The sequence below is a fragment of the Aquarana catesbeiana genome, linkage group LG01, assembly GCF_042186555.1.
Source record: "Aquarana catesbeiana isolate 2022-GZ linkage group LG01, ASM4218655v1, whole genome shotgun sequence".
NCBI lineage: Eukaryota > Metazoa > Chordata > Amphibia > Anura > Ranidae > Aquarana > Aquarana catesbeiana.
The window spans coordinates 499,251,967-499,264,111 of NC_133324.1; the positions used below are offsets into that span (position 1 = coordinate 499,251,967).

At 43.8% G+C, this 12,145-nt stretch overlaps 1 protein-coding gene across 3 annotated transcripts in view; it reads right to left on the minus strand.

The window, feature by feature from the left end:
* EPS15L1 (epidermal growth factor receptor pathway substrate 15 like 1) overlaps positions 1–12,145 on the minus strand; it is a 327,178-nt gene that overhangs the window by 22,147 nt on the left and 292,886 nt on the right. The gene's annotated exons all lie outside the window — the stretch shown is intronic.

Genomic DNA, 12,145 nt, shown 5'->3' on the forward strand with positions numbered 1-12,145 from the left:
GTCTGTGCACCCACCCTCAAAGTCTCTCTGGTTCTCTAAAATCAATGAACTCAGGGACATTAAAGACCTTACGGCTACCCTCTATAACTGAAAGGAGTCAGTTCGTGACATTTTGAGACCATGGCAATATTTTGTTTTCATGGATGCCTATCTACAGGAGGTCACGCAACCTGGCTGATATTTTCCGGGGACTTGTTATGAAGCACTGGGTAAGGGAATTTGCTTTTCGGGTTCTCAATGTCTCTCTTCTCGCTCCCTTCATTTTTCCTCCTATATAGAGCCTGTGCCCTTATCTCCCCCTTCTGTGCTTGCTTCCCCTTCCCAATCCCTTCCCTTGTCCTGTTCGCACTTTATGCATTTTCCTATTAAGTTTGGAAACTTCTCATTTGCAGTTTGCCGTTATTACATACCTGATCCTGTTTTTTAGTCCTTGCTCCCTTATTGGATTATACTGGCCACAAGGGGGGTCTGTCCTGATCCTGGTATTTCTCACTTTATATTCAACAAGGTTGCATTACTAAGCTAGGGCTCTTATAAGTTGGGAACTTTGGAGCTGTCTACCACTGTGCCCTCTCAGTTTCTTTATAAACGTCAGATTTGGAACTCCTATTTTGTATGCTAATAATCTAATCTAATAATATGCTGCTAATCGTTGAGCTGTCTTCGTAGTTCTGATGATGTTTATGCTATCAGCCTACTTACGTAATTGTATCATGCAATAACTCTGTCTTGGTTTGTATAATGCAACTTACAGTTAAAAAAAGCAATTACAAAAAAAACCCCTGGAAAATATAAGGGTTATATATTAAAATATGTAATACAAAAGGAGATGTTTAAAAAATCCCATAAATGAGGGGCTTCTAATCATCAGAAATGATCAGATCCTGGACGATCTTTGTGTTTTTTCCAACAAATTCTTCAGTACTGATGAAGGTATACCTGCAGGCAGTGGAGGAACTTTCAGGGTCGCAGAAGTCGCACTTGTGACTGGGCCCTGGCATTCTGCCACTGTGGAGGGCCCCCCCAAGACCCCACATCTATGGCTGTCAGTTTGGCATGCAGTGGGGGGAGTGGGAGGTGGCAATCGGCAGCTGTATGGTGCCCGCGGGATCTCCCTGGGGCTAATAGTTCTCTTCCCGATTGTATATAGTGAAGGGCCTCTGACCCGAGCATGTAGCCGCGTCACTCAGTGTACAAGTGAGTCGGCTTTGCTTGTACACTCTTGCTGATACATGCTCGGGTCAGAGGCCCCTCCCCTCTCCACTTTATACACTCGGGAAGTGAACTACAAGCCCCAGGGAGAACCCATGGCCACCATACAGCTATCGATCGCCTCCCCCCACTGCATTCCAAACTGACACCCAGAGGTACAGGAGGAGATGCCGGGTCTTGGGGGGGCCCCCCACAGCGGCAGAACGCCAAGGCCCGGTCGCAAGTGCGACTTCTGTGATGTAAGTTGGGGCTCTCTGGGGACCCTGATGTAAGGGGAGGCTCTCTGGGGACCCTGATGTAAGGGGAGGCTCTCTGGGGACCCTGATGTAATGAGGGGGGCTCTGGGGACCCTGATGTAATGAGGGGGGGCTCTGGAGACCCTGATGTAATGAGGGGGGCTCTGGGGACCCTGATGTAATGAGGGGGGCTCTTGGGGCCCTGATGCAAGTGGGGGATCTCTGGGGGCCCTGATGTAAGAGGGGATCCGCACTCAGATATGTAACAATTTTGTTATATGCATACACACACACGTTTATTATATAAATGTGTATGCCCACCCAAGCGTATGACTTTACTTCGCTGCTATGGGCTCTAGCCCAAGATCTTTTGTAGAAATAGCAACGCCCCCGGTGGGGGCCCTTCATGGTTTCTTGTACCAGGGGCCTGAAGATTCTAGTTACGCCTCTGCCTGCAGGTGTACCCCAAAACAAAATTTAACATATGCAGCATACCATTGATTAGACATGTTTTTTTTTTTTCGTTTTTATCTTCACCTAGGGATCCTGCCAGTACCACACTTCCTGTCCTAGGATGATGCTTTCTCTTGTACTACTGTATATAAAGGAGGAACATTGTTACCCTAGGAAAGGACAACAAAACATCTCCCCTCTCCTCTTTTCAATAGATTAGAGGGTAGGTTTTTTTTTTAGTCCAAAGAGAGAGCTGGGAACAGTGCTGATTGATAAACATTAGCATAAGCAGAGAGTAAAGGAAGTTATCACCTGGCAAAATTTAGATTTTTTTAGTTTTGGATAGAGTGGCGGGGGATTAGAACATCAAGTTTTTCACTGGGAAATCTCCCCAATGGCAAAAAAAAAACCTGCCAGTGATCATAATTTCCCCCTAAAAGGGATCAAATTATTTAACTGTTCAGAGTAAATATACTCACCTTGATTGTATGAAAGTTCAATTATGTATGTAATTATCGTGAGTGAAGAGGAGAATAATATGAAAAGACTTAGAAGCACCTTGTTGATATTTCTCCACCTTCATGTAGTATGGAAGTTTAATGGTGAAAACCTTAAAAAAAAAAAAAAAAAACGCAAAGCATGCCTCATACCAGCTAAGGCAGAAAAATGTAGTAGTAGCTTTTTTTTTTTTTTACAGTTTTTGGATAGAGTCGTGAGGGAATAGAACATCTGTTGTATTGTTTTTTGCGCCCCCGTTGAAGAGAATCACCCTCTCCTGCTGTGCAAAATGTAAGCACGTTGTTTCCCTGGAAGCCCAGGTTCTGAATTTAGGGAGGCAACCGTCAACACTGAGAAGATTTTCTATACTAAAGGAGAGTTGGGATCGTACCCGGAAGGTGCCAGCACAGGGGCGGTGGAGATAAGGGGTAGGCACAAAAGCAGAGTAGATGGGTGACTGTCAGGAAGGGCAGAGGGGAAGTGCCAGGGAGGCCAGTCCTGGGCTGGAACATCCCAATAAGTATGCCCCATTGAGTGACATTGGTGAAACCAGTCAGGGACCAGCACTGCTGGAGCTGAGTGACTCCCCTAGCTGCCAGGGGAATAACTCCTCCAGTGAGGGTGGGAGTAAAGCCAAGGGAAAGGAAAGACAGATTATGGTGGTAGGGGACTCAATTCTTAGGACAAAGAGGGCAATCTGTCACAAAGACCTGAAGCGCCGAACTGTATGTTGTCTAATGGGCCCTCGGGTTCGGCACATCTGGGATCTGGTGGACAGATTACTGTGAGGGGGTGGGGAAGACCTGGCTGTCATGGTGCACGTTGGCACCAATGACAAAGTCAGAGGAAGATGGAGTGTCCTAAAAAAATGATTTTAGGGACTTAGGAGCTAAATTGCGGAAAAGGACCTCCAAGGTAGTATTCTCAGAAATACTACCGGTACCTCCAGCCACACCAGAAACACTGAGGGAAATTAGGGAACTAAACAAGTGGCTGAGGAGCTGGTGTAGAAAGGAGAGGTTTGGGTTCCTGGAGAACTGGGCCGACTTTTCAGGTCGGTTACCAGCTCTATAGAAGGGATGGACTGCACCTAAATGAGGAGGGTGCAGATCTACTGGGAGTGAAGATGGACGAAAAGTTAGAGGGGCGGGCAAGGCGGGAGAACTAGAGCTATTGTTGTACGAGGAGGATTTAGATTTTGTAGGAATTTCAGAGACTGGATTCAATAGCTCTCATGATTGGCTGGCAACTATTCAAGGGTATTCCCTATATCGCAGAGACAGAGAGGGTAAAAAAAAGGGGGAGGGGTATGCCTGTATATCAAAAATGAAGTAAAAGTGTAGGTGAGAAACGACATAATTAAGGGAGAAAGGGAGGAGGTGGAATCCTTATGGGTAGAGCTACAAAGGGAGGAAACCAAAGGGAAAGTAATACTGGGAGTATGCTATAGGCCCCCTAACCAGAGGGAGGAGACAGACCTCCTATCACAATTTGGATTAGCGGCAAGAATGGGAAGTGTCAATATAATGGGGGATTTTAATTATCAAGACATAGACTGGGTGGAAGGAACCGCGCATTTATCTAAGGCTCGCCAGTTCCTAAATGGCTTGCAGGACAATTTCATGGGTCAGATGTACCAAAAAGAGAAAGAGTCAAGGGGGTACCACATCCAAAAAATTGCTAATAAGAAAAAGGGAATGTTGGAGCGGACTTTATAGGTACCAGAAAAGGAATACAAAATATTATTAGAAAAATAATTAATTTATTAAACATCGATATAAAAAATACACAATATAACTTTGAAAAACAAATGGTATTTGGCTTCCAATTGAAATTGGTTGTTGCCAGGTCCTGAGGAAGCGAAAGCAAAACGTCGACCTGCCACATTCAAGCAGCAACAGGGACTATACACATATTATGTGTGGCTTATTCAATTGGAAGCCAAATACCATTTGTTTTTAAAGTTATATTTTGTATTTTTTAGATGTTTAATAAATAATTTTTCTAATAATATTTTGTATTCCTTTTCTGGTACCTATAAAGTCCGCTACAACGTTCCCTTTTTCCTGGTAAATGCACCAACTAAAAACAAAGCGTTACTAAACCTACTGATTACCAACAATACAGACCTGATCACAGATGTGGAAATACAGGGCAATTTAGGAAACAGCGATCACAGGTCAATACGTTTCAGTATAAATCCCACAAATAGGAACCATAAGGGGTATACAAAGACACTGAATTTCAAAAGAGCCAACTTCCCTAAACAACGACCCTTGCTAGAAGATACTAATTGGGATAAAATCTTAGGAACAAAGAACATGGAGGAAAAATAGGTATGCTTTAAGAGCATATTAAATAAGGGCATTAGCCAGTGCATCCCAATGGAAAATAAATTTAAAAGAGCCAATAAAAGTCCTGGGTGGATTAAATCCAACGTAAAAATGGCCTTAAAAAAATACAAGGCTGAAGGATCATCAGCATTCCAACTTTACAAAGAATGCAACAAGAAATGTAAGGGTGCAATCAGGGCGATTAAGATAGAACACGAAAGGCACATAGCAGAGGAGAGTAAAAAAAAAATCCCAAGAAATTCTTTAAGTACATAAATAGTAAGAAATGGAGGTCAGATCATATTGGTCCCATAAAGAATGATGAAGGGAATCTGGTTACTAAGGATGGAGAGATGGCGAAGGTATTGAATTTATTCTTGTCCTCAGTCTTCACGAGGGAATCGGGGGGCTTCAATAACCAAAACTGCAATGTTTATCCTCCTGACACGTCACAGGAAGCACCCTCATGGCTAACAGAGGACAGAATTAGAAATGGACTTGAAAAACTTAACATTAATAAGTCACCAGGGCCAGATGGCTTGCACCCCAGGGTCCTTAAAGAACTCACTCAGTCAAGTAATTGCCAGACCATTTTTCCTAATTTTTATGAACAGTCTGACTGGAATGGTACCAGAAGATTGAAGAAAAATCAACGTAGCACCAATATTTAAAAAAGGGCCAAGATACATCCCTGGGAGTTACAGACTAGTTAGTTGTATGCAAGCTCTTGGAGGGGATAATAAGGGGCTATATACAAGATTTTAGTATTGACAACGGTATCATTAGCAGTAATCAGCATGGATTCATGAAGAATCGTTCTTGCAAAACCAATCTATACCTTCTATGAGGAGGTGAGCTGCCATCTAGATAAAGGAAGGCCCGTAGACGTGGTGTATCTGGATTTTGCAAAAGCATTTGATACAGTTCCCCGTAAACGTTTACTGTACAAAGTAAGGTCCGTTGGCATGGACCATAGGGCGAGTACATGGATTGAAAACTGGCTACAGGGGCGAGTTCAGAGGGTAGTGATAAATGGGGAGTATTCGGAATGGTCTGGGTGGAAAGTGGGGTCCCCCAGGATTCGGTCTTGGGACCAATCCTAAAAAAAAACCCCTTTAACAAAATGGTTCAACTGTTTTACGCTAGGCCTCTACTAGGGTTGCACCGATACCACAGAGACAGAGGCTCCTCTCCATTCATAAACTGAAGTATCGTAAACGCAGTTTACAATGCTCAGTTATGAATGGACAGATTAATACTAAAGAAAGGTTTCCGCGCTCACGGACCCAGGCTTGCAGCCCCCCCTTTAAAACACACCCTCAAAAGGGTGGAATAGATTAGAATGAATTTATAAATAGGGGTAGGTGGCGCTACCTGTACTGGATACCTAATTGAATATATAATCTCAACTGGGTGCCCAATTGTGCACTCTAAAAATAAATAAATAAATAAAAAACAAATTACAAACTTGGCACATATTCAATATGTAAATTGTTTTATTTATTTATTTTTAGAGTGCACAATTGGGCACCCAGTTGAGATTATATATTCAATTAGGTATCCAGTACAGGTAGCGCCACCTACCCCCATATGAATGGACAGAGCCAGTGACTCTCTGCATTCAGAAAAACAAGGACACGGTAAATGACAGATTCCAGCTCCTTCCTCCGCTCTCCATCCTGACAGATCCAGGACAGGACCGGGGGAGGGGGGGTGCCCAGGAGCACAGAAGGGGACCAGAGCAGACCCGGGGAGCCGCACAGAGGGGGACCAAAGCAGACCCGGGGAGCCAGCAGGGCTGGAGGACACCGGGGGGGAAGAAGGGGGGGACAGAAGGAGCACAGAGGGGGACCAGAGCAGACCCGGGGAGCTGGAGAAGGACCCAGGGAGCCGCAGGACATGGGGAGACCGGAAGAGCACAGAGGGTGACCAGAGCAGACCCAAGAAGCCGAAGAACCCAGGGAGCCGCAGGAGGACACAGGGGGAGACCGGAGGAGCACAGAGGGGGACCAGAGCAGACCCGGGGAGCTGGCAGAGGACCCGGTGAGCCGCAGGGGGACACGGGGCAGTCGGGATGATTGGTGCGGGCAGTTACAAGCACCGATCTCCCTGTATACCTTTTATTAAAGCAGCTGAAAGCCGAGTGAGGGAGAGGAAGAGAAGAGACTGTCAGCTGCTTTATTAATAGAACAGGGTCACTGTGAAACACGTCTACCTGCATCTGTATTTGCTACTATCCTGTAGTGTCATTCCATGTTTTTTTGACTCAAGAATAAAGGGACTTTCCAGTACCTTGGTGTGCAGCCATCCATTTCTTCATTGTATTTGTGTGCGGCCGGCAAGCCGAGGCTTGCACCCATAGGAGGAGTCCTTTCCCCAGCTTACCTGCTCACTTGCTATTCATCACTCACCTAGAGCGGAGTTTCCATTTCCTTTATATTAAAAGGTACACAGGGAGATTGGTGCTTGTAACTGCCCATACCAATCATCTGCGAGGCTGCCCAGCCCCCCTGCTACGTTGAGGACGCAGGTATTGGGTCAAGTATCAGAGCATTTGCACGAGTACAAGTACTCGTGCAAATGCTTGGTATCGGCATCAATACTACTATCAGTGCAACCCTAGCCTCTACCCTTTTCTGAAAAAATTGGACAGTGGTGTAGTGGGTAGCACTCTCGCCTAGCAGTAAAAAGGGTCACTGGTTCGAATCCCAACCACGACACTACCTGCCTGGAGTTTGCATGTTCTCCCTGTGCCTGCGTGCGTTTCCTCCGGGTACTCCAGTTTCCTCCCACACTCCAAAGACATACTGGTAGGTTAATTGGCTTCTATCTAAATTGGCCCTAATATATGAATGTGAGTTAGGGACCTTAGATTGTAAGCTCCTTGAGGGTAGGGACCGATGTGAATGTACAGTGTATATGCAAAGTGCTGCATAAATTGACAGTGCTATATAAGTACCTTAAATAATAATAATTTGTTGAATTACTGTTTATAGGCATTTCTTGCTATACATAGGGTTGCAGAATTTAACTAATGGTGTTAAAGTGTAACTAAAGTAAAAACATTCTTTCTTCATTTTGGATAAAGAGGGTTATAACCCGTCAGATTGTTTTTTTCTCCCTCATCTGTGTCCCATAGGGGAGATTTCTGTTCACTTCCTGTCAAAACAGAAAGAGAGGAAATTCCTACAAAATTAGGCAATCCCAGAATTAGTGTCCTCATTGGAAAATTCCCCCTCTATTACTTTTCTGATGTCAACCCAAAATTAGGTATTTTCTTTTCCTTTCGATGATAATGGCAAACAAGACAAAAAGAGAGGGTGAATCTCCCTAACAGCAATAAAAACTGGCAGGGGTTCTAATCGATCTCCACTCTGTCCAAAACCAAAAAAAAAAAATTGCCTTTAGTTATAAGTTTGATCCTAAAGGTTGTTTTAAGAAAAAACAAAACAAAAACAAAAAACAAACATGCTATACTTACCTGCTCTGTGCAATGGTTTTTGTACAGAGCAGTCCAGATCCTATGTAGTAGAGGAAATCCGGACAGCTGCACTGCAATGAATAAATGTCTTTATTGAATAAAATCAGTCCATACAGCAAACAAAGACAATGGTTGGATCATCTGACGCATTTCACACCCCTTATTGGTGCTTAGTCATAGCAGTCCAGATCCTCCTCTTTTTGGGTCCCCGCTGGCGGTCCTGGCTCCTCCCCCTGTCGAGTGCCCCCAATATCAAGTCTCTTGCTCTGTGGGCTCACGAGCTGCACTCCTGTGAATGGACAGGATACATTTACACACAGAGGAGTGGCTTGGCCCCACTCTCTCCTCATTGAGTCATGGGGGGTTATTTACGAAAGGCAACTCCACTTTGCACTGCAAGTGCACTGAAAGTACACTTGGAAGTGCAGTCGCTTTAAATCTGTGGGGTATATCTGAAATGAGTGGAAGCTCTGCTGATTTTATCATCTAATCATGTACAAGCTAAAATGCTGTTTTTTATTTTCCTTGCATGTCCCCCTCGGATCTACAGCGACTTTACTTCCAAGTGCACTAAAAGTGGATTTTCCTTTAGTAAATAACCCCCGCTGGCTTTAATTGACAGCAGCGGGAGCTAATGGCTCCCGCTGCTGTGTGAGCCAATGAGGAGAGAGAGACCAGGGAGAGCCACTGTTCTTATGCACATTGCTGGATCAAGATGGGGCTCAGATAAAAATAAGGGGAGGGGAGCTGCACCAAGAAGGTTTTTTACCTAAATGCCTAGAATGCATTAGGGTAAAAAAAAAACTTCTGCCTTTAGAACCACTTTAAGAACTGAAACTGCAGCTCGTGTACCCTGAAAAGTACATTGTACTTTTAGGTGTAGTTGACCAGGGTTTAAGCCACTGCTGGATCATGACTCCAAAAGAGATTCCCCCATGCTTTCATACTATTTCTCCCACCTAAAGGCAACAGCTATCCTTCAAACTGCACTTCCTGCTCTCCTTCGTATGAAGAATCCAAAATGGGACAAGTGTATGCTGTTGCTTACTCTTTCACCTAGCCAGGATAACTCAAAACATAGGGCAGCAAAACAGACAGCTACTGCTGATTATGCACTGTCTACTGGCCATATAGATCAGGAGTCTAAAATCTTTCTAAAGAAAGAGCCAGTTTACTGTCCTTCAGGGGAACCGGAGTGTGCCCAGTGGGAGTAAACAATGCCCGATCTTTGGTATTTGGGGAGAAATAGTTGTGTCAGTGGAAGGAATAGTGCCCCATTGTTGGTGTCAGTAGCATGAATTATGCCCCACTGTTGGTATCAGTAGCAGGAATAATGCCTCAAAGGCTGGATAAAGGCATGCAAACGCCCACATCTGGTCCCAGGGTAGCAGATTGGACAGCCACTGGAGTAGATAAGAGTTTTTCTGGATTATGTGAAGATGATCACGGTCTTTCTAACAAATATCAGTGAAATGAATTTGCTGCACAAATCAAGAGCACCAACTGTGTAACACATCTTTGGTCTTTATGAATGTTAAAGAACATTTTCCTTGAGATTGAGACAGCTGTTTAATTTTGCCAGTCTCTTGTTTTAGCCTATTTGAAGCCATGCTAGTGGCATATGGCTCTCTGGTATTTGGTTGAACGGTTTACTACCGCAGCTTTCAGATATGAAAATCACACCTTCTGCAAAAAAGCATCTGAATTCCTGGCATTGCACAATGAACAAGATCAGTGAACTTAGAAACAGCAAGCATCTGCAGAAAACCACAGGTAGAACTGGAGGCACTAACTCTGTACTAAAAAGACAAGAGGATGTTTTTCATGACAAGTCCCATGAGAAAACCCTAGAATCCCCAAACAAAATGTAGTAATTGTTTGAAACATGCATAAAAGTAGAAATAAAGTAAGTGTATGTTGCTACAAATGTTGACAATAGAATTCACATTCCTCCACTGGACAACAGGTTGTTGAAATACACAATAAAAGCCATCACTTAGTGCCGGTTCACACTGGTGCGATGCGAGAACACTGCGAATCCACTGCGTGTTCCCGCATCGCATGTCAGTTCACACTGCCATATGCGAATCGCTGGGGAGTGTCAATACATTGTTAACGACACCCCCAGTTCAGCTCGCATATCGCACTGCGAACTGACAGTTCGGACATGAATCGGATCGCATATGTGTGAACACACATGCGATCCGATTCTGGTCCGAACAGAAAAAAGGGTCCTGTGCGTGTTTGCACCGAATGCGGTGCGATATCAGCCATACTATCTCTACGGCTGATATCGCAGCAAACAGACATCGCATGTAATGTGAATGGCAGTGCGCTGCGAATTACATGCAATGTCTGTGCGATGTTTGGCATCGCACCAGTGTGAACCGGCACTTAGGCATAAATATGGGACCAGAATTAGTAAATGGGCAAATATTTGCAAGTGTGGAACATATTTGGCGTTCTGACTTCTAACAATATACAGCAGTGAGGCCTGAGATATTCTTCCAAAATCTTCCATCTCCCAACTTGGGTGTGACCAATGGGTAGATCACAATTGGCCTGTTGCTAACTGCCATTCTAGACTATCCATAACAAAAAAAAGTTTAGGCTATAGATACACTTCAAATCCATAACCTATCATCACAAGAAGCTACAGGGCTGATCTATTAACCCTTTTGCTTCCAGAGCCATTTAGTGTTTTTTGCAGGCATGTTTCAAAAAAATTATTTTAGGCGTGAAGATTACATAAAACTTTGAAAACATTTTATATTTTTTGAAAGAAGACACCCTAAAGAATAAATGTGTGGTGGTAGTGTAGTGGTTTAGGAAATGCAAAATTTCAGTAAAAAAAATACACCAAAGTTAACTTTAGAACACAAAAACACAATATATTACCCAATTTTCTGGTAAGATAAAAAGATTGAAGTTGCTCTGAGCAAATAGACACCCAACACGTCAAACCTCAAAATTGTATGCGTCTGGAAAAGGGCGATAAATTTTAGTATTTTATATTTTCCATAAGCGATACTTTAAAAGTTCCTACAGGTCATCAGTTTAGAGTTGAGCATGAATACTGGGCCTAGAATAATTATTTCATCAAATGCATGCATTTAAGTTTGTATGTTCGTGTATTGGGGGGGGGGTGCGTGGAAGTTATCCGACAGCTGCACATCCACCAGATTGCTGCCATCTGACAGCAGATATTTGGTGTGTAAAATCAGTACAACCACTCCCGTAGGTTCTACAATGGTGGCAGTAAAAGGGCTAAAACCGAAATGAAGAAAAATATCACACAATTGCAGTTGCATTCTACAGCAACCAATCAAATTCTTGTTTAACGTTTAATCTGATAGGTTTCCACAAATTCCAATTTCAGTTATTTTTAATTCTCATTTTTAATCTATAGTTGTGTTCCTGGAGCAGACATTTCTTCTTGGTGACTTAAGACATTTGAATGCACACACTGATCAGAATGGATACAAACTTGCAACAATTTCAAACTGGGTAACTGGGAGCGATCATTGGGTGGAATCGAACTTCACAGACAGCAGAAAAAAGTTCAGGATGAAGGGCAGTGTGCTGCTCCAGAAAAAGGTTACAATAAGAGCCCAGAAGAAAAATGTAAAAGTGAGTGCATATCCCAAGCTGGCCACCCTACCATGTGGACTTCAATTCAACTGAACCTGATGACCACAAGATTCTTCTGTGTATTTTTAGCACAGCTCTGTACTGATCAACAAGCTTCTCTCTCGCCTCCAACTTCAGACGGGACTGAGATTCTCCATGACACCAAAATCTGCACTGTTGTGCACTCCTGCTGGTCCCCGGAACGTGTCAACTCTGTCAACTCTGGCTGCTGTCTGTACTGGTAGGGGAGCTGGAGACTGGTATGCATTACTTTGCTGGGACTGTCAGGTGCCCAGGGCAGC